This window comes from Xenopus laevis, chromosome 1L (genome assembly GCF_017654675.1).
Source record: "Xenopus laevis strain J_2021 chromosome 1L, Xenopus_laevis_v10.1, whole genome shotgun sequence".
In the NCBI taxonomy this organism is placed as follows: Eukaryota; Metazoa; Chordata; class Amphibia; order Anura; family Pipidae; genus Xenopus; species Xenopus laevis.
Window position 1 is genome coordinate 38,281,031 of NC_054371.1, and position 21,504 is coordinate 38,302,534.

General features: G+C 37.6%; 1 long non-coding RNA gene across 1 annotated transcript in view; it reads right to left on the minus strand.

The window, feature by feature from the left end:
- Nucleotides 1-17,780: 17,780 nt before the first annotated feature.
- Nucleotides 17,781-21,504, minus strand: part of LOC108705778 — a 95,914-nt gene continuing 92,190 nt past the window's right edge. The window contains exon 3 of the long non-coding RNA XR_005966678.1: nucleotides 17,781-18,702. This is a non-coding gene — a long non-coding RNA (uncharacterized LOC108705778). The remainder of the gene's footprint in view (nucleotides 18,703-21,504) is intronic.

A 21,504-nucleotide genomic window follows, 5' to 3' on the forward strand; every position in this document is an offset into this window, starting at 1 on the left:
TAACAACTTGAGAAACCTGATTTAAATGTCTTTAGGTGTTACTACACACCTGGGGTGCCGGGGAAACCAGGTATTGAAGCCAAGGGTTGGAAAGCTAATGTGGTATTTGTCTACCTTATCTGGGTTTTTTCTGCTGCACAAATGCATAGGAAAAAGTACCCGTATGGGATCTGGAAACCCTTATCCAGAAAGGCCATCCCCTATAGACCTTATTTTATCCAAATAATCCAAATTAATAAAAAGATTCCTTTTTTCTTTGTAATAATAAAACGGTACCTTATAATTGATCCAAACTAAGATATAATTAATCCTTAATAGATGCAAAACCAGCTTACTGGGTTTATTAAATGTTTATATGATTTTCTAGTAGACTTAGGGGCAAATTTACTTACCTTCAAAGTTGCGCTAACGTTGGCTGCATTTGGCCAGGCGTAGATTCGCCAGGGCTGCGCAAATTCACAAAGATCTGAAGTTGCGCGCAAGTTACAGATCGTTTGCGAAGTTGCGCTTGCGATGTTAGATCAGTGGTTCGAAGTTACGCTAGAGAAGGCAAATTTGCATACGGCGCCAAGTTAAAGTACAATGGACGTATTTGTAGCAGCAAATACATGACACTACACAACCCTGGGAAAGCTTCATAAAATAAAAAAAAGTTGTTATTTTGCCCTACACATGTGCCCACTGTATAGTTTAGGTGCCATATGTTAGGAAATGTAGGGGGGAAGGAGGGTGCCCCCAAAAAAATTTACGATCTTTTTCAGCCTATCACCCTTAAAAAAGTAAAAGACGCCAGCATTTTTTGGGACTTAGAAAAAATTTTTACTTTTTTTTTGAAGCAAGCCCTATCTACTCTATTGCACTTTGCCTGGTCTGAGGTGGCGAAGCAAAGTCTGGTGCAATAGTTAACATTGACTATAGCCGCAAGTTAGTGAATTAGCGTAGTTACTTCCATTCGCCAGAGCGCAACTTCACCTGGCGTACGGGTGCGAAGTAGGGCTAGAGTAGGTGGCAAAATGATGTCACACTGGCGAATTTTCACAAGCGTTAGCCACTTCACCCTTTAGTAAATTTGCCCCTTAAAGTACGAAGATCCAAATTACAGAAAGATCCATTATCCAGAAAACAACAGGTCTAGAGCATTCTGGATAACAGGTCCCATACCTGTACATAGGAGCAAGGGCCATGAATTGGCTTTGAAAGACTGAGAATAGTAGAAGGGAGGAGAAGTCCCAGAAGCAATATTAAATCACTGGGCTTCCTACTGCTCTCAACTGTATCAAACAATGCATTTAACCACTTTAACATCACATTGTGATCCGGCATGGGAAAATGTAAACAAGCCTTAATATATATTAGGGTAACTTTAAATCTAGTTTTTACTTGCAAAAAGTCCTGTTGAATTTTTAACTTTATCGTTTTGCTTTCGCTGGATGTATTAATAGTTTCGAGCAAATAAAGCTATAACCTGGGTAGAGCGGTGGAGCACAATTCCAATTCAATAGAAAAGACACAATTTGATTTTTCTTTATCACAATGAAAAACAATAAAAAAACTCAAGTCTTCAATAAAACCTAAATGCTCTGCTGTTAAAATAATTGAAGTGATGGGTAGTTTTTTTTTTTTTTAAACTTTGAATTTGGCCAAAGGTAGTGGCAGATCTGCTCACTATGTCTAATATTTTACTATTTGATTAGGAAAAAAAAACTTAAATCTTATTTGATTTGTGACCTTCTTTTAAAGTAAGGATAGCCTGGTGCCTACCTCAAGCATTTAATCAGTCAACAATAGTCCTCTCTGCCAGAAAAAGAATTGTATTCATTTAACTTTATAGCTGCCACCAACACTTTCATCACCTTAAATTAATGAAAGTGCAGCTTCTGAAGTGGAAGTATTAAAGGAGAACCATCATATGGTGCTGACTTTTTTTTAATTGGTTAAAGATGCTTTTAGGGGTATATTCAGTAGGAAAAAAACGAATGAATGTTTATTTTTCCCTGCCTCACTGCTACACCAGTAGTAAAATAACCAGATCTGTGCCCAGGCCTTGAAAAAGATATGAACCTGTAGTAACTGTTCTGTACTGCTAGTTAGTGAGAATATAGACTTGAAGCTTAGTCCAGGAATCTATTTATAAGCTATTATGGTAAAAATGAATTTGCTTTTTGTGAACAAAATAAGTATTTAAAGTCATACCTCATTTTATGTATCACACATCTCATATCATTTAAGTGTCTGCTAGAATCCCTAAACAGCTACAGGGACTGTTCGCATACATGGAGAAAGATTTTTCATTATTGCATTGCTTGTGCAGCCTTAAATGCCCCTGTTCTGTGCTGTTGACTTGTGAAGAGGTGAAGAGTGGGGCAGATAAACAGATGAACTACTTCCATGCCACCAATGTCACTTAATACTTGAATGGGATCCTTGCACCACAGAGACCATCTTGCCAGTGGCATAACTAGCTATTACTGGCCCCCACGGCAAATTATTTTCAAGTAACCTGTTTTACCAATATTATTTTAAATTATATTTGAATTAGAGCCTCAAGGAAGGCTTAGAGCTCCTGGGCCCCCTGCAGCCGCAGGGTCTGCTTCCTCTGTGATTATGCCCCTGCTACTTGCCACATTTAGTAATCCGTACATGATGCTAAATAGTGAAAATAATTATTTTCAATATTAGATTTAGTTGCTGATATGAAATAGACAACCAGAGGCAGGAGTAGAAGTAGTGAGAAGAGGACAATTCTAGATCTTATTGTGATTTCAGCATTTCTGTAATTTGCATTTGATGATAAAATGAAGGGTGCAGACATACCCAGATTCCATTCCCATGGAGCTACAAAATGCTTGGGCAACAAAAATGTTCCAAATCTCCATTGTGTCTAAGAGAAACCTTAGGTTTTGTTTGGGTTGAGTCCAAGTCAGGTCAATAATGCATCTGTTGATTTTAGCAGAAAATGTTTTTGCCATCAGAATAAGAGCATAGGAGCATCAGCATTTCCCAAATGAAACTTTGCTGTTAAGGATGTTAGTGAAGAGTAATAAGTTAAGGAATTCATAATTCCAGTTTATCTGTGGCTTGGCTACACATGGAAATGGATCTGTGATATCCTCTAGAACTCCACATATAGTATATTCTTATAATACACAAAAGCCATGAATATCCTGTAAATTATATCCTTATAAACGGTGAGTTCTGATGTCATCAGTTATAAACGGTGAGTTCTGATGTCATTTCTGTCACATGACTCATTGAAATTTGTGTATTATAATAAATAAAGTACCCCCAGTTGCAAAATATGAGGATATTAGAAGTTACCTCGGAGTTCCATGACCTGTATAAAAACACTCGGCCTTCGGCCTCGTGTTTTTATATGGTCATGAAACTCCTCGGTATCTTATAATATCCTTATATTTTACAAGAGGGGGTACTTTATTCACTATATTATCCTTAATTTAAATAATGCTAACATATTCTGCTGCACTTTACAGAGATTGTACAGTACATCATTCACATTAGTCCCTGCCCCAGTGGAAGGTTCCAATCACATTCACAAACAGTAGGGTCAGTTTTTTCAAGCACCAGTTAATTTGCCTGTACAGGTATGGGATCTTCATTCCCTTGAAAATCAAGTTTACTAGAAAATCATGTAAACATTAAATAAACCCAATAGGCTGTTTTTTGTTCCAATAAGGATTAATTATGTCTTAGTTGGGATCAAGTAGTTTTATTATTACAGAGAAAGAGGAAATCGTTTTTAAAAATTTGGATTATTTGGATAAAATGGTGTCTATAGGAGATGGCCTTTCTGCTATTTGCAGCTTTCTGGATAACGGGTTTCCGGTTATCCCATAGCCGTATATTATTTGGAATGCAGGTGAAAGCCAGAGGAACCCTATATGTTTCATACCTATTCAGAAGTAAATTAAGATTAATTAAGATCGAGTTTGTCAGATCAAGTTTTTAGTGCCAAAAACTCGAATTTTTACAGGAAAAAAACCCTCAAATTTTTCAAGATTTATTACATAGCAGCAAGAAAATCTGAATCTGAAAATACTCCATCTCAAACCTGTTGAGGTCCTGTAGAAGTCAATGGCAGATGCCCCTTTTTGGATTTGAAGATATCAGGGTCTGCACTCTGGCAATTTGAGGTTTTTCACGATGTTATTGAGACTTTTCCCAAATCACATTTTTCGAGTTATTTTATTAATAAATAAGATAAAATCTTGGATGGGCGTTTGGTCGCGTTTGTGTTATTCAAATTAGGCGAAAAACTCGAGTTTTAGTAAATAACCCCCTAAAAAGGCTAACAAAGGTTAGCAATAAAAAAAATGTTATTGGAATTCTGACCAAGTAAAGTAGAAAACAATGACTTATTGGTTAAAATAGGTTACATATCTTTCAAGTATTTTGTTAATTGTTAGTAAAATAAAATCAGCAATGATTAATCTAATTTGTGCATTTTGGGTTCATGAAGGGATGTTCCATCTATTTGAATTACTTGGCAAATGGCCGAGTGCCTTACGCTGAGCTTTATAAAGAGAGTTTTAAAATGGTTGACCTCTGTGGATTTATAGCTCTTTTTCTTAGGATCCTGCTATGGTATTTCTTTATTTCTTTAGTTCTAATAGGATTTGAGAATTTATAAGTATGAAGTGCACTTTATAAAGAGAAAAAGCCTAGGTCATGTGGCAGGGTTACAGCACTATGAGGGATTGTTTCTTTAGTGTACATATGGATCTTCGATTAGAAGATATGATTCAAAACATACCTAATGCATGATGTGATTCTAACAATTGTATTATAATTAATGAAATAAGTTAATCATTATTTTCTGAAGTCATATTGTGTTTTTTTGTATTAAACATCTATGAGAAACAATCACAAAGCTAGTATGAACGCTTTAAGTGCTGCATTTTTTATTTGATTGAAAATCTGGTAACAAAATATTTTATTTGATTGAAAATCTGGTAACAAAATATCTTAGTGTACCATTGCCCCATGACAAAAATGTTTTCTTGTTGCTATCCATGTTACCCACTAACCCAATCTGTCACTGGTGTAGATCTATAAACATTCAGTAAATGGCTTTATAATGTTGAGAGTTTTTCCAGGCAAAATAAAGATATATTTTCAGTTCTGTTCCATAGTTGTCTCTAACCAGGGGCCAAGATACATAACAGTTTAAAGGCAACACTATTCACCTCTGCAGTCAGCCACCCCCCAAGGTTTTTTATTTATAGCAATTATTTTTAATTTTTTTTTTTTTTTTTTTTGCTTCTGGAATATTGTGTCAGGACTACAGTAGTACCAATCTGAGATTCTTCACCTAAATTACTGGGCACTTTCCCACTGAAAATGGTAAATAATATTAGTTGATAAAGGAAAAAAAAAGAGGGGAAAAGTAATCTGATTTCTTTGGGAGATGGAGCTTAGTGAAAGATGTGAGCTTTTATAAGGATGGACAATGGAAAGCAAAATAATAACTCCCAAGTTTGATTGTTCAAATATATTCTGCAATACATAGAGATGCATGCAAGCTGGAGCAGGCTCAGGGCAGTAAGGTTAAGTACAAGAGAGAGCACAATACTTCAGATTGGCAGTAGACTGCAGCAAGAATAATCTAATCAAAACTAAATTGAATTAGCCAGTCCCAGGGCTGGCTCCTGGGACTGCTACACGAAATGTTAGCAGAGCCCCTCCTAGACGCTTTTTCTTCCCCAGTCAAAGTCACATGATGAATGCAGATGAAATTTGAAATATGAAAATCTGAAATAATTTATGGAAGTTGTCAGAAATCTGGCTTGCTTGTGGTGTAATTTCCTCCGAGACCAGGCAGGCTGGCTCATTGCTTCCAGTCTCAGATCTGTGGTTGGCTTTGCACTGGATGGATCAACCCTCTTTTTGCAATGCCTTTCCAGACAAATTACAGCTCATTACACACAGCCTTGCACCATGCCATTATGTCAGAGGAAATCTTTTTTCATTTGCACAAATTTGTTTGGAATTCTTATATTTATTTGAGCATCCATTATCGAATCCGAACATTGAATTAGCCACAATTATTTTCAGAATGGGAGGATGTCTGTGTATGTGAAATAGAGTGCGGCCATGAGAATGTGAGATGCTCATACACTCACGTGTATGTATGTTTGTTTGCATGGGCATATTTTCTTCATGCTTATATGTGTGTGTTTGTGCACATCTCCTTGCTTATAATCATGTTTAATATATTTTATTTGGTTTTGTGTACATGCATACATGTTAGCATGTGTTTGTATGTTTACTGTGTGTGTGTGTATTTTGTAGGAAAATATAAAAAAGAGGTGGTAGAAACACATGGGCATACACATTCCCATTCGCATAGATAAATGATAGCTAGATAGATAGAGATAGACAGATAGATAGATAGATAGATAGATAGATAGATGATAGACAGACAGACAGACAGACAGACAGACAGACAGATAGATAGATAGATGATAGACAGACAGACAGCCAGATAGATAGATAGATAGATAGATAGATAGATAGATAATAGATAGATATAGATAATAGATAGATGACAGAGAGAGAGAGAGAGAGAGAGAGAGAGAGAGAGAGAGAGAGAGAGAGAGAGAGAGAGAGATGATAGATAGATAGATAGATAGATAGATAGATAGATAGATAGATAGATAGATAGATAGATAGATAGATAGATAGATAGATAGATAGATAGATGATAGAGATACTGTAAATAGATGATAGAGATAGATAGATAGATAGATAGATGATACTAGTCCCCACTATCAGTTGATGGTTAAAATCTCAGTATGATCAGGATTGGAGTAATAAATACACATACAGCCATAACAAGATAGATTGGTCGATAGATAGATAGATAGATAGATAGATAGATAGATACAGGTAGATAGATAGATAGATAGATAGATAGATAGATAGATAGATAGATAGATAGATGATAGATAGATAGATAGATAGATAGATAGATGATAGATAGATGATAGATAGATAGATAGATAGATAGATAGATAGATAGACAGACAGATAGATAGATAGATGATAGATATATAGATATATAGATAGATAGATAGATAGATAGATAGATAGATAGATGATAGATATATAGATATATAGATAGATAGATAGATGATAGATAGACAAATGGATGAATAGGTCATAGATAGATAGATAGATAGATAGATAGATAGATAGATAGATAGATAGATAGATAGATAGATAATATTAGTCCCCACTATCAGTTGATGGATAAAATCTCAGTATGATCAGCATTGGAGTAATAAATACACATACAGCCATAACAAGAAGAATTCCTCCCATGCGCTGGCAGTCCCCCTGCTTTTCTTGGTTGCAGGGAGCTGTGTAAAGGCTTAAGGAGGAAGAAAGAGAGCGGGCAGGAGATTATTGCTTTTATTGTGTTTTTCATGTGTATTATAGAGTCTTCCCCCAGAATGACACAACTTGATTGAATGTTGGACAAGACCAGTGCTGTGTATGACAGTGGGGTGGTATTCAGAGATGACCCCATATCTAGAGACTAAAAGTTATGTGCTCATTGATGGCTGCAGATTTTGCCTGCTGACTTCTGGCTAAGGGCCTGGCTTTCCAGCCTCACAAGGCATAAAGGAACTGCATGCAACTTCTTTCTTCACACAGCAAGGGATCTTCTCCTGCCCCTCATAATAGCTGACCACTGTGGGAAGGAATGGCCGGCCTTGTCTCAGAGTGTGTGGCCCGAGGCACTGCTGAGAAGGGAAATACTAGCCCTCCCAAACACATGCAATTCAGAGAACAACAGAATGAGTTAACTGTCTGTCAAATCTCTTTTTAGCAATGATATCATTTTACCTCCCGGCTCCTGAACTGTCACTCGGCTGTAAAAATCCCAATGATGCAATGGGCTAGTGCAGATCTTGTGGGGAACAATGTGATTCTTGAAGACACGTTTATCAAACCTTTTATAAAAACCACTGAAAAAAAGACAAACTCTATTCTATACTGTTGCTTATTCCATGAGTATTACTTTTATACCTGTGTCTATTCTTTTCTTACATTGCTGTAACTCTATATCTACCTTTTCTCATTCCTTTGATACATCCATATCTGCCTCTCCCCTTAATGTTCCCTGTCCCACCAATGTGACTCCTATATCTGCCCTATTAGGTCTCTATTTGTTCTTATTCAGTATGATTTCAGAAATGCTCCATGTAGTTATCTTTGAGCTTCTAATACTAAAAGTACCTGTGTTATTTTTGTTGTACAGTATAGGACCTGTTATCCAGAATGCTTGGGACCTGGGGTTTTCCGGATAAGGGATTTTTCTGTAATTTGGATCCCCATGCCTTCAACCAATAAATCCAATAGGATTGATTTGCCTTTAATAAGGATTTATTATATCTTAGTTGGGATCAAGTACAAGGTACTGTTTTATTATTACAGCAGAAAAAGGTAATACTTTGTAAAGATTTGAATTGTTTGATTAAAATGGAGTCTATGGGGAGATGGCCTTCCTATAATTCAGAGCTTTCTGGATAACAGGTTTCTGGATGACGGGTCCTATACCTGTACCACATTGTGACCAATTTACCACCACTATTATTAGATCCCCCAGGAAAAACGTCATAGCATCTGAGATATTAGGTTCAAAGTAAATACTTGTACTTATTAAAAAAAGTCCATTTGTAAATGGGGGACTATAATTCTGTTGTTGTTGCTTATTTATACATTGGAGAGACACACGGGTAGTTTCCACTAATGAAGATAAATGCTGATCAGTCTCTGTATGCTATAAGCTATGATTAATATGTTGGTTATATATATATGAACAAGAAGCTACTCCTGGCCTCCTGTTCTCTGGCTCTTACAAAACACAGTGGTATGATATCACACAATAAGCGATTCATTGAAACACAGAGGAAGAGCATTTTCCTCTTCTGTAAAAATAACGCAATGAAATGTGATTTTACAAATGAATTTAATTTTACTGATAATAGAAAAGCAAACATGACAATGGTGGATAGTTTACAGAAATGAACATGCCATTCATTTATTCTGTGATCTTTGTTATACAATAACTTTTTTACATTTTGTCCGCATGTGAGTACCACAGATATATAGAGAGGATAGATTCCTTTTGCACAGCGATGCATTTATATTCTGTGTATATCTTTCTCACTTTGTCCGAGTGCTACGTGTTACTGCGCTAGCCGTGGCACAGACAGGCCTTTCAAAGCCTCGCAGCCGAGCCATTGTCAGGCAAATATAGTGAAAATAAATAATACAATTTTCTTGCAAGGCCTTTGAATTCTTTTAGCATCCTTTCTCTGCCACCAACTCAGTAGGTTCCCTGGAGTTTGTGCCCAGGTCCCATGCTGTGTTGTCAGGCATCTGGTGGGCTGGATGGAGGGCTCAATGGCAATGCAAGGAGGGGTGGGAGCTGGATGGGTTTGTGTCTGTGTTACAACCTTCCCCTCTCGCTCTCCCCACTTCCTATCCCCTAACTCTCTGCTTTCTGGCTGCTGGTGGCTCAGTAGATAAACTGATTAGATAACAACACATTACCGTCCCTCTATGTTTTCCCTTCAATGTGTCCATGATGAGGCTTTTCAAAGCGCCCAGCCCTTCCACTAGCCAGCCATTATATGGAGATGTATGGGGTTTTATACAGGAAAGGCTCAGTCTTGCCCCTGACTTCATCAATCATTTAAGCTTGCTCAGATCCCCTTCATGATGTTCCGCCTCATTAAGCCAATCAAAGGGGAGTGAATTCAGTTTGTATAGCTACAGAATGCCACTACAGCCCTCTTCCCCGCTGAGCACTGGCCAAGAAATGGCCGCAGAGCAATGCTCCAACTGTGTACAGAATATACACCAATATTAACCACAGGGATGTTGTGTTAGCCCATCAAGTCCACTGCCGTCAACTCACAGCAATAGGCACTGTCTAGAAATAAGCAGATAATATATTATATAATATATAATTAAAGAATTCAAAAGAAAGAAATTCAAAGAAAAATAAAAAGAAATCCCCTGTCCACCTGCCACCCCCGACTTTCTGTTGCATCTGGTACCTAGGGTGGCACCTGACCTAAATACAGCCTTGTGTATATACATAAACAATATATGGAATAAATGAGAATAATATTCAATTTTACATATAACAAATTCTGATTTAATCCATGTAATTATTATTATTGCTCAACCTCCTACAGAGGGTTCATCACCATTATCATCATCATCATCATCATTTATTTATATAGCAGCAAGTTACGCAGCACCAACCATTGTATAGAATCAAAATATCTAAGATATTGCAAGGGTTAAGTAAAATGTTTGTGATTATATGATTATTAACATAAACACTAAGGGGCAGATTTACAAAGCTCGAGTGAAGGATTCGAATTAAAAAAACTTCGAATTTCGAAGTGTTTTTTGGGCTACTTCGACCTTCAACTACTACTTCGACTTCGAATCGAACGATTCGAACTAAAAATCGTTCGACTATTCGACCATTCGATAGTCGAAGTACTGTCTCTTTAAGAAAAACTTCAACCCCCTACTTCGGCAGCTAAAAGCTACCGAAGTCAATGTTAGCCTATGGGGAAGGTCCCCATAGGCTTGCCTGTGATTTTTTGATCGAAGGATATTCCTTCGATCGGTGTATTAAAATCGTTCGATCGCAGGATTTGCGCTACATCGTTCGACTTCGATATTCGAAGTCGAACGATTTTAGTTCCTGGTCGAATATCGAGGGTTAATTAACCCTCGATATTCGACCCTTCTTAAATCTGCCCCTAAGCACTGGTACACACATATTTAAATATCACAGGTATATATATATATATATATATACACATAATGCACCCCATACACATAACATGAGTGCCTGGCTGGTTTCGTGGGGCAAAACAACTGCAAACAGCAATGAAAATAATACGTTTACGTTTTCTAATGTAAAGACCTCTGCATCTGCTATATATTTAGTATATATATATATATATACACATATATGAATGAACTGATAAGCAGCAGGGATATGAGTTCAGCGTAACCTCCTGCTGCTGCTGTACCATAGAGCCGATGTTCTCTCAGCCAGACGGCGTATTCCATTTGTATTCAGAGACAATGGGCGATACTGTTTGATATTAATAATAATACATCTTAAATGATTACAAAAAAAGAAAGTGTTAAATGTCAGGACCCGGGTAGGATTTTAAAAGGCAACCCACTGAATCCAGCTCTCTCCTTTAACTTTTTTAATAACGATTTTTTCAGTGCTGCAGGCTTGCACTGAATCCTGGAGGAATTGCTAAATCAGATTAAGGTTATATTTTGCAACAGACTGGATGGAGCAATAAAGGAGAGAGCGAGGAAATGGGAGTTTGCCCATCAATTAGGCTTCTATTAGCAGCCAATGCAGGCTTCACCACAGGAAATGTCACATCCCAGCAGAAGCACAGGCCCCGGCACTATCTGCCTATGTTAAACAATTCTCTAGGCTTAGCAAGTTTAACCCAAACAAACCCTTTTGTTTTTTTTATATAACAGGGGGGATGTCTTCTTTTTCATTTCTATGGCACCTGCTTAGCAACTACAGTAGCTAAATAAGACGCCCAAGCGCCGTCCAACACCTGCAAAAAACATCAGGTCTCACAGGACTTTAGTGATATGAATTATTATTCTTATGCAACGGCATAAATTATGGACAATTAGCACCACAATGGATGTTATGAATATCATAAGAGGCCATCTACATATATGTCACCTGCCAAATCCACCCCCGGGGTCAGATGCCTGGAGATGAATGTCATGGTCAAGAACCTATCCAGGGTTGTGAGGAGTGTGTGTAGCGGTCTTTATATCCACAAAATCTACACACTGCTGCCATGATATGCCATATACAGTAAATGTATGTAATAATAATTGTTTGCCAAATGAGAATTTAATAAAATGGTGATATGGGTTCGTTCATTTATTTTCTCTACCAGATAAGCCAGATTTCGTTTGTAATTTAATATTTGGGGGGTTATTTATTAAAGACCGAATGGCAAAAACTTGAAAAATTCCTGTTTTTTTTAAAAAGGACAGAAAAAGTCTGAATCCAAAAATCCAGCATCTCAGACCTACCAAGGTTGCATATAAGTCAATGGGAGAGGTCCCTATCCTATTTAAATGTATCTGTGGTCTGCGCTGAAATGAGCCCAAAAATCAGACTATTTTGGACTTTTTGGGCACAAAAAACCACAGAAGAAAAAACATAGGATTAGGGGTTTCTTTAGATTTTATAGAATTTTCCCCAATCCGCTTTAATCATGATTTTTTTATTAATAAATAAGGTCCAATCGTGGATTCTAGCTTGGTCTGACATTTTTTAATTTAAATAAGGATTTTAACAAATAAAGTCCTTGGTGTGTGTGTGTGCGCTTTACATATATTTGTGTGCATAGTATACTGTATGTTTGTAGCGATTGTGTGTGTGTCTATATGAGGAGTATGTGCAAGTGTATATGAGTGAGTGTCTACCCACATATTCTACAGAGAAGTTCAGTGAGTAGTATACTTTGGGCATGATGCTAGTTTCACAAGGGTAGTGAATACTTATACAGGTATGGGTCATGTTATCCAGAATGCTCGGAACTTGGGGATTTCTCGATAACGGATCTTTCCATAATCTTCCTACCTTAAGTCTGCTAGAAAATCATGTAAACATTAAATAAACCCAATAGGCTGGTTTTGCTTCCAATAAGGATTTTGTAGCTAAAATTGAGTCTATACAGTATGTGTGACTCCCACTTTACCAAGGCAAGTTTGCAAGGAAATAAATCTACATTATAAATTCATTAATTCATGCGTAAAGTGATTCATAGTGTATTAGACCTAAAATCATCTGATAAAATCTGTACAGTAAGTTGTCAATATCTTTATCTCTCCATCATGATGCTTAAACATTATTTAAATACCCATACTTTTTTTCTCCTTTGTTTTTGTGTGAAAAAAGATTAAGAGATAAATGAAATTCCATATTAAGGAGATGTTAGTTATTACTCATGTAGATTGTGCTTTTCCCTTTGCAGCCATTGCCTATACATTGATCAAATATCCCTAATCAGTTCCCAAAGCCTTCCTGTCAATCTTAGCCCTGTCTTAAAATCTCTTACGATTTATTTTGTGAATGTCAAAATATTTGGGGCCTGATATTACTGTGCAGAGGTATTTAGGGGTCCGTTTACTAAAGTGCGGTAAATCTGACTTTAAGTTTCCGCATGTTATCGCTGAGAATATTTTTACGCCAGAATATTCGCAGCGACTAAGTTTACTAAACAGCGATGCGCTCAGAAGTCATTGCGATCACTTGCGGTAACTACGTTAAGGAACCAGCTTACGTTAGCGGTAATTTTAGCGAGTTGCGAATTTTCTGGCGAAAAATTACGTTTTTGCGAATATTTATGCTATAAAATAGTCTTGTTTTATGGCGGTTATTATGGCAATTTTTACTGTGACATTTATGGCCAGAAATGCATCTTCAAAACTTATAAACTTTATTGACTGATGATTATACCATCCAACAACATCACCAGAGTAATACCAATCAAACATGTCTGCATCATATAAACCCTTCTGCCAATAGAATCATAGGAAATGATACCAGTCAATCTCTTTGCTTCATAGAAACGCACAGTTTAATGTAGCCAATCACAATGAAACCAAAAAGTGTAGAGGCTGACGAATCCTTGGACTGTGATGCCGCTGCCAATAATACGACTCTGAGCTGAAACTGCTGCTGTTGCACCAGATAGAAGCAGAAGCCAAAACATCCTGTCAGCAATAGCTACAGATCTCTCTCCTGTCAGCAAAGAATGATGGGTAAAAAAAAAACATTATTATGGGATATTTCCTGCCCCTTGAGAATTTTCTGGCAGAAAAAATACTTTTACGCCACTTCATATGTGGCGGTAAAAGTTTGCGAATATTCTGGCGTTAATTTTGTCTTTAGCACATTTCGCTGTTTAGTAAACCATGCGTTAATGTGTACGTAGCGTTATTTTCAGCAAATGCGATAACTGGCGAACAATTATTCTTGCGCAAGAAAATTCGCAAATTTATATTTACCGCAGGTTAGTAAACTGGCGATAACATATTTGGCGAAAATTCTGTCTATATATTGTGCGAATATTTTTAACGCACTTTAGTAAACGGACCCCTTAATGTCATTTTCTGCTATTTGAAACCGTTACACTATGGCTTCAACTTCCTGTTTTTCTCTCTGGCACTCAGAGTACATTTGTGTGACTGATAACCCTATTACTATACAAGTACTGTGCATTCATCATCCCAGAGATAAACATCTCCAAAGTAGTCATTATGGAAGGAAATAGAAAAGCAGTGCAATGGTTGCTGGGGCAGAACAACCTGTCAGGGTAACAGATAACAGCAGCTCACACTGTTCAAAACTTGTCATTTTACTCCACCACTGACCAAATTGACACCGATCGTTCGCATTCTATGGATGAGTAGTTTGGCAGCAAGTAGAGTGACTCACCCTGCAGATTCAAGTCATGTAGGGAAGATACACACTCGCAAACAAAATTCTGCATGCCAATCCCTACAATAACGCAATTCAGAAGATGGCAGACCTCATGTGTTGTCCAACATTTGAACAGACACTGACTCTTAATCCATAACTATGAAACCATGGTCATTACAAACACCCAGTTATTGTTCTGAATTGTCCAGAGCAGCAAACAAATATTCACTCCACATCTCAACCTAATTTGCTTTAGAAAGGCAATATATATTGTATATATATTATATATATACAGTATTATGCAAGCCAAATAAATAGCCAAATATTATAAATATGTTCTGCTATTGTATTATAATAATAAAGAAAAATCCATCTATAGTTTGTTATAACAATTTGCTTTACCCATCACTCTATCCAACCTCCCCCAACATGAGTTTTATAGTATATTCTATAATAAGGTCCTATATCCTCATTGCTACCAGTCTTTTAGGCTCATGGATAAAGAGACATCTTACAAGGTGAGTAACTGGGAAGGAGAATCTGATCAAATATATTTTCCTCTTCCCATAATTGTTTTAAACAACCAAAGGGGTAGGATCAAATGTAAAGTGGAAATGTCCTTCAATTGAACTGTTCTGTGCGGTTTTATATGACAATTAATTTAAACTTCTGAATTAAAACGCAGTTGAGATGCCATTAAAGGGACTGTATATCCCCTTGTTCAACATGAGTCCAATGAACACAGACAGACTGTGGCTTAAAATAAAGGGCAAAAGCCTAAATGATATAGGTGAGCGCAGTTCCTATTCATAATTTTTGTTTATTGTTTGAATCCTGGAAAATCTATGGTTTTTGTTATTTCTTGAGCCACACATTGCATTGTCTTGCCTGGGAAAGTCTCTGTGTAGAACTGTGTAACATTAGCAACAATATTCATAGGGATGCACTGCTTTTCAGGGTTCGAGCGAATCCCCGAATCGAGGAATACAGATTCGGCCAAACACCAAACTGAATCTGAACCCTTCATCTTCTCCATAAAAGTTGGTGCACAGGCAGAAAAACTTGATACATGTGCAGTTATATACAGTTATATAAAGTTCCGATTTGTTTCGGCCAGGCTCATGGATTCGGCCTAATCCGAATTCTGATAAAAATATCTGGGATTCTGTGCATCCCTAGATGTTCAAGCAGAAGGGGAGAGGGTAAGAGACAAATCTTAATAAAAAGATGGTAGACTGACAAGTTAAATGGAAAGAAAGTGAACAGTAAGAGAATGAGGAAAACAACTTTTCCTTTTAGACGAGCAAATAATCATTACAAGTAGCCTGAGCAGGGCAAGTGGAAGGGCAGATGAAGTTAAAGACAATTACCAGGATGACTGCAAATGATCAACTAATGATTAGCTATTCACAAATGCAATGTAGCTTTGCTCATATGAAACAAAATACATTGGAAGGCTTGGACCTTTCAGTTGATGCATAAGTGTTTGCATTGGTGGCACATTGTCATATTTGGGAAACTCTCCTGGATGTTTAAATTTAAACCATGAATAGAGGCATTACATGAAATAGGCATTTACTAGAACACAAACATTAACGCAAAGTCTTCTTAATATACCTGAGCACTGTCATAGTACATAGAACAAAGTAAGCAGCCAACTCCATTTATGAAAGTTGCCAAACTGGTCTCCCATTTTGCAAATGGATGTTCAGGTAAAGCCATGAGAGCAGTGAAATCATAAATTGAGAAAGCCAGAGTATGTCAGGAACCACAGAACCATTACAATTCTTAGATCTGACACAATTATGTAAATGGACTATTCTTTATTTGTTCAGTTATAATGGAACTTCACATAAACAATTATCCCACTATTGCATTTATATCTGAGGATTGCTGCAGGAAAATTGGGTGGTGAGCCCCAAGCAACAGAGGGACCCTGTAAAGAAAATGTAGAAAAGATGAATATGATGTATACTGATATAGATCAGGATAGATATCAGAGATGTCTAACCTGTGGTCCTTTAGTCACCCTTTGAAAGCAATGTTAGATGGCACCATCATGGCAGCCAACTATTGCACAACAGGTCAGTTTCCAGGTGTGCCCCAATCTCAGGCGGCCAGGGGAAAAGCAAAAGAATGAGGCTTCAGGGTACAGATTACCACTTGAACCAAAATGTCCTGGTCTAGTATCTGCCATGTGTGTCATTACCAGCATTATAGGCTTCGACAGTTTCCCACAGATGATGAGGTTCACATTCAAGTGGCTATCACTCACTGGTGATCCTATCCCTGCAGGAGGCTATTATATGGCTTATGAGTTAAGTCACATGATTGTCACTCAAGAATTCCTAGGTCATAGTGATGTCTAATATGTCAGTTCCTTATGGCCTTGGCTAGACTGCAAGCAGTGGCGTAACTACTGGGGGTGTTTTTGCACATGGGACCTGCTGGACTGAGATAAAGCTAATTGCAAATGTCAGAGGAAAGTTTTCGGCTTGGATGAAGGAAGGGCACCAGTGTAGCTAGTTACCACTGACTGCAAGCTCTTGGGGCAGAATATCTGTGAATAGTCCGCCACAATAAAAATCAGTATAATAAAGATAATAATCTTTGGGATGATTAATTTATAAAAACCACAGGTCAGCAGACTGAGTATTTAGCCCACGACTGCCTTATATTTCCTTAAAAAGCAGCATATATCTTGATTGGCGATCAGAAAGCGGCGTCTGCAGTTGTGATTCCAAAATGTGCAAAAGCAGATGATAGACTGAGACAAACTGACCAGCCGTTGTTATCACATGACTCATTCAAATATCTATAATCTAAAAAATAATCTACAATATACTTATATGTACAATATAAAGCAAATAGAAGACCGGCCGCACACTTTAGAGGTCATTTACTAGGTGCAGGGCAAGGTACAAAGAAGAAAAATACGGGGGCAATCCACCATGCTTGTCACACTTTGTGCCCTATTCTGTATTTATCTGAATTTCCAGTCTCTCTAGTACAGGAGTGCCCATACTTTACTAATTTGAGGTCTACTTTTAGTGATGATGTCCCATTATGATCTACATCCATAAAGCATTGTTAGCATTCAGTTCCATGGAAAATATTACTTAAATATTATATTTATTTAAGGGGAATTTATATTGCTATATTTAACAACTTTTTCCTATGTAACCATAACATAATAAATATCTAAATAAAAGCATGAAACAGGAGGGAGATTTATACAAGCTGTTTGTTGAGAGTGTCTTGAGATCTACTGATCCACAGCTAAAGGTCTACTGGTAGATCCCCATCTACCTTTTTGGCACCCCTGTTCTAGTACATGTGTATGGTCATAGAACTCCAAGGTGATTTATAAAATTTTTTATTTTATCCAATTGAAGGCTGAGTGGTAACGTTATACTGGTATATTTCTAATGGAGCTGATTCGAGAGATTTTTGCGGTTTTTTTCACTCGCCATCCCCTAGCGAAAAAAATAGCATATAAATTCTCATCCCAAATCTCAGGCATTCAAGGGTATCTAAGAGAGCAACAGGCATTCTCCTTAAATCTCACCCTACTTGGCCTTTAACCTGCCCCACCCAGTCATTGATCTAGTGTCTCCTCGGAGGGGACCAACAAAGATTGGCAACCATTATCAATAAATGAAAGCTATAAGGATATCTTGTTCTGTATGTTTTACAATACAATTCTACACTTACAAATCCCGAATCCCAACATCTCACTGGACTGGAACTGAACTATACAGCTCTCTCCACAACAGCACAACATTATTAAGCTGAATCCAGTAAGACTGTAGAGAAAAGGTCAGGCTAGCAGTGACAATGCTATATAAAGACATCTCCTCCACCATAGCAAAACATAGAGAAAATTGTATTGACTCACTGGCATTCCCAAGCAATAGACGTGCATTACAAATCTGAAAGTTGGTGCATTGTGGCTCTGAAAGGCTGCCTATTTATCATCTCACAAGACAGCTAGAATGATCTTTATCTAGTTTGCCCACTTTCTGACCCAAATTCAGAGGTTTTTTTATGGAAAATTGCAGTCAGTTTGATTGATGAAATCCAAAGATGTCTAAAATGGAAGGAAAGATCTCCAACTGTGCAGTCTCCAACTGTGGGCTTCAATGTTGGCATTGTTCCTGCGAAAAAAGTTGAGAAAACAGGCAAAAAAGTTACTGAAGTTTTGTTTAAAATAAAGAGGAGAAAAAACACATACAATTTTGAATGAAGATACCCAACCCATTATCTCCCCCCCCTTTTTTTTTTAAACACATGCAAACTGTGTGAAAATAAAAATGCTCCCAGCATAATGGCACACACAAAAAGTGTTTTTTTTTTTAAATAAATAAATAAAACTATTCAGAAATCTTGAATAGCTGTTCAGAAGTTCCAGTCACCATTTACAGAAAGAAGAGTGTGGGATGTGAAGCTGGAAGACGTGCATAATGTTGGGTTATAATACACTATAGTGACGAGTTGCGTGCAATGTCTGTAAATGATTATCAGATGGTATGATCTGGTTAGTGTAGACCCCTGGCAGGGCAAAAGAGAAGTTGCACTTGGGATACAAATGCAAACTCAAAGCCAGCCCAGCATGGGAAGTTGTGGATCCTAGTCTTTTGCTGTTGTTGAACTGCAACTCCTGGAATCCCAAAACTAATAGGATTGTTGTTGAGGGTTGTACCTTAATAACAGCTCAGATCAGGAGACAAATGCCCTCTTTGTCCTGCCGGAAAGTACCCCTGAGTGCAAGTGAATTTGATATTGGGTAAGATAGGATAAAGACTTGAGTCTTCTAAAGATTTTGAGCAGATTATACCAAAATAATCAGATCAATGGCATCATAATCCCTCTATAACAATCAAAGAGTTTATGGATTTTATATTGGCATATGTTTGCTTTTCCTCCCCAACCCAGACTGTCCATGTTTAAAGATCTGGACCTTTGTTCCGGTCACCAGACAAGCAGACATTTCACTAGTTTAGCCAGCCACACTACATGATTGGTAGTTCCATCCTTTGACCAATGAAAAGATCTCATGTGAGGGGCCTGTGCAGTGCAACTGTTGGCTTAATACAGTTCAGCTAGGTTCTTGGCCAACTGGACATCTCTCACAACCCAACTGATGTCTGAATGTCAGGTATTAAATTGGAAAGAAGATTGTTTGTTCCCATGTACAAGCAAAATAGCTGCTTAAGGGTTGTTCGCCTTTGAGATAACTTTTAGTATGATTTAGAGAGTGATTTTCTGAGACAATTTGCAATTTGTTTTCATTTTTAATTTTTGAGTTATTTAGCTTTTTATTCAGCAGCCCTTCAATTTGCATCTTAACCAATTTGGTAAATTGGGTTCACATTACCCTAGCAACCATGCATTGATTTGAATAAGAGACTGGAATATAAATAGGCGAGGGCCTGAATAGAAGGATCAGTAATAAAAAGTAACAATAACGATACATTTGTAGCCTTAGAGAGCATTTGTTTTTTAGAAGGGGTCAGCGACGCTCAAAGAAAGCTGCAAAGAGTCAGAAGAAAAAGGCAAATAACTATAAAACTATTAAAAATAAATAATGAAAACCAATTGAAAACCAGTTGCTTATAATTGGCAGTTCTATAACATGGACCTTGTGCCCTTATCGACTATCATAATGCTTATGCCAGTCTTCATGCACCTAGCACCCATGTGCTTGTTAATCCTATTAATCTGATTAAGGTGGAAGTACATTGAGTAGAAAAGCAGAGGAGTCCTGTACACTTGACACACACACCAGAGCTAAAGTACTGGGAACCTCAAGTGTACACCCTAGAGAATCTGTCTTGCTTTATGCTGCACAACTACTTTCCTGATGCTAAAATCTGCTCCATCAGGTTCCAGACATTGCACCTGTTTTTGGAGGGTGAAATTACACGAAGAAGGACAGCAACAGACACAAGTATTGCACATGTTGATGCCAAGGTACTTGCACCCAAACACTTTCCTACACTTCTGTATAGCTGCCCTAAGTCCACTTATTGAGTACTACTGGGGAACCCTGGAACTACTGCTGATATGAGTATTGATAATTCCAGGGTTCCCATGGAGGATTGCATCAATCAACACAGAGGACTTGTACCAACAGAATCATGGTAGTGCCATTTTTATGCTGCACACCTGAAGTGATGCAATCCCCACCTAACAATGTTGGGCACAACTTGCACCTCATTTGCAAACATGTACATGTACAGATAGGTTCATTTTGTCCCACCAGTCACAATGGAGGGCGTAACTGCAATTATGCCGGAATTCTGGAGAAAGCACTGCATTGTGGGTACAAAACATAGTGATTTGCATCCAGAAATTGCACTTTGCACACTGGACTATGTAAATGCTCTTTTCTGTATCCACAGCAACAATGTCAATCATAAGGTAACACTTAGTACAATTAACATTCTACTGAAGGCTGCACCATCTCTCTGGCAAAAAGTCCAATAAATAATTTGTTGGCAAGACTTGTCTTGTGTATACACTTATTATTTAGAATTTGTCAAATACTGTAGTGGTTTCCCTTGATGAAAAACCATTCCAGGGGCTGGGAAGCACATTCATTTGACAGTAAGATGCAGAACAATGGGTGGGAACAGAGGAGAGGGCAGATTGCATTTTGCCCCCATTTTTTGCTTTCTGGGAATGGATACCAATAATACTCTTCCTATTGATGAAGGTCCGATTTCAACATTGATGTGTTGCTGAGGATGCTGGGAACTGTAGTCCATCAGCTAAATCAGATGCTTGCAAGTGCTAACCTAGACTCCTGCGTTTCACCTGTCCTATCATTTTCAGGTAAACTAGGAGCAGTCATCTCTTCAGGAATGAAAGGGAAATATTATTTTTCCTTCACAGAGCAGATGGGTTTCTCATTGGCTCTCCCAGTTGGCTTGTTTACAGTGATATATGGCCTAGAA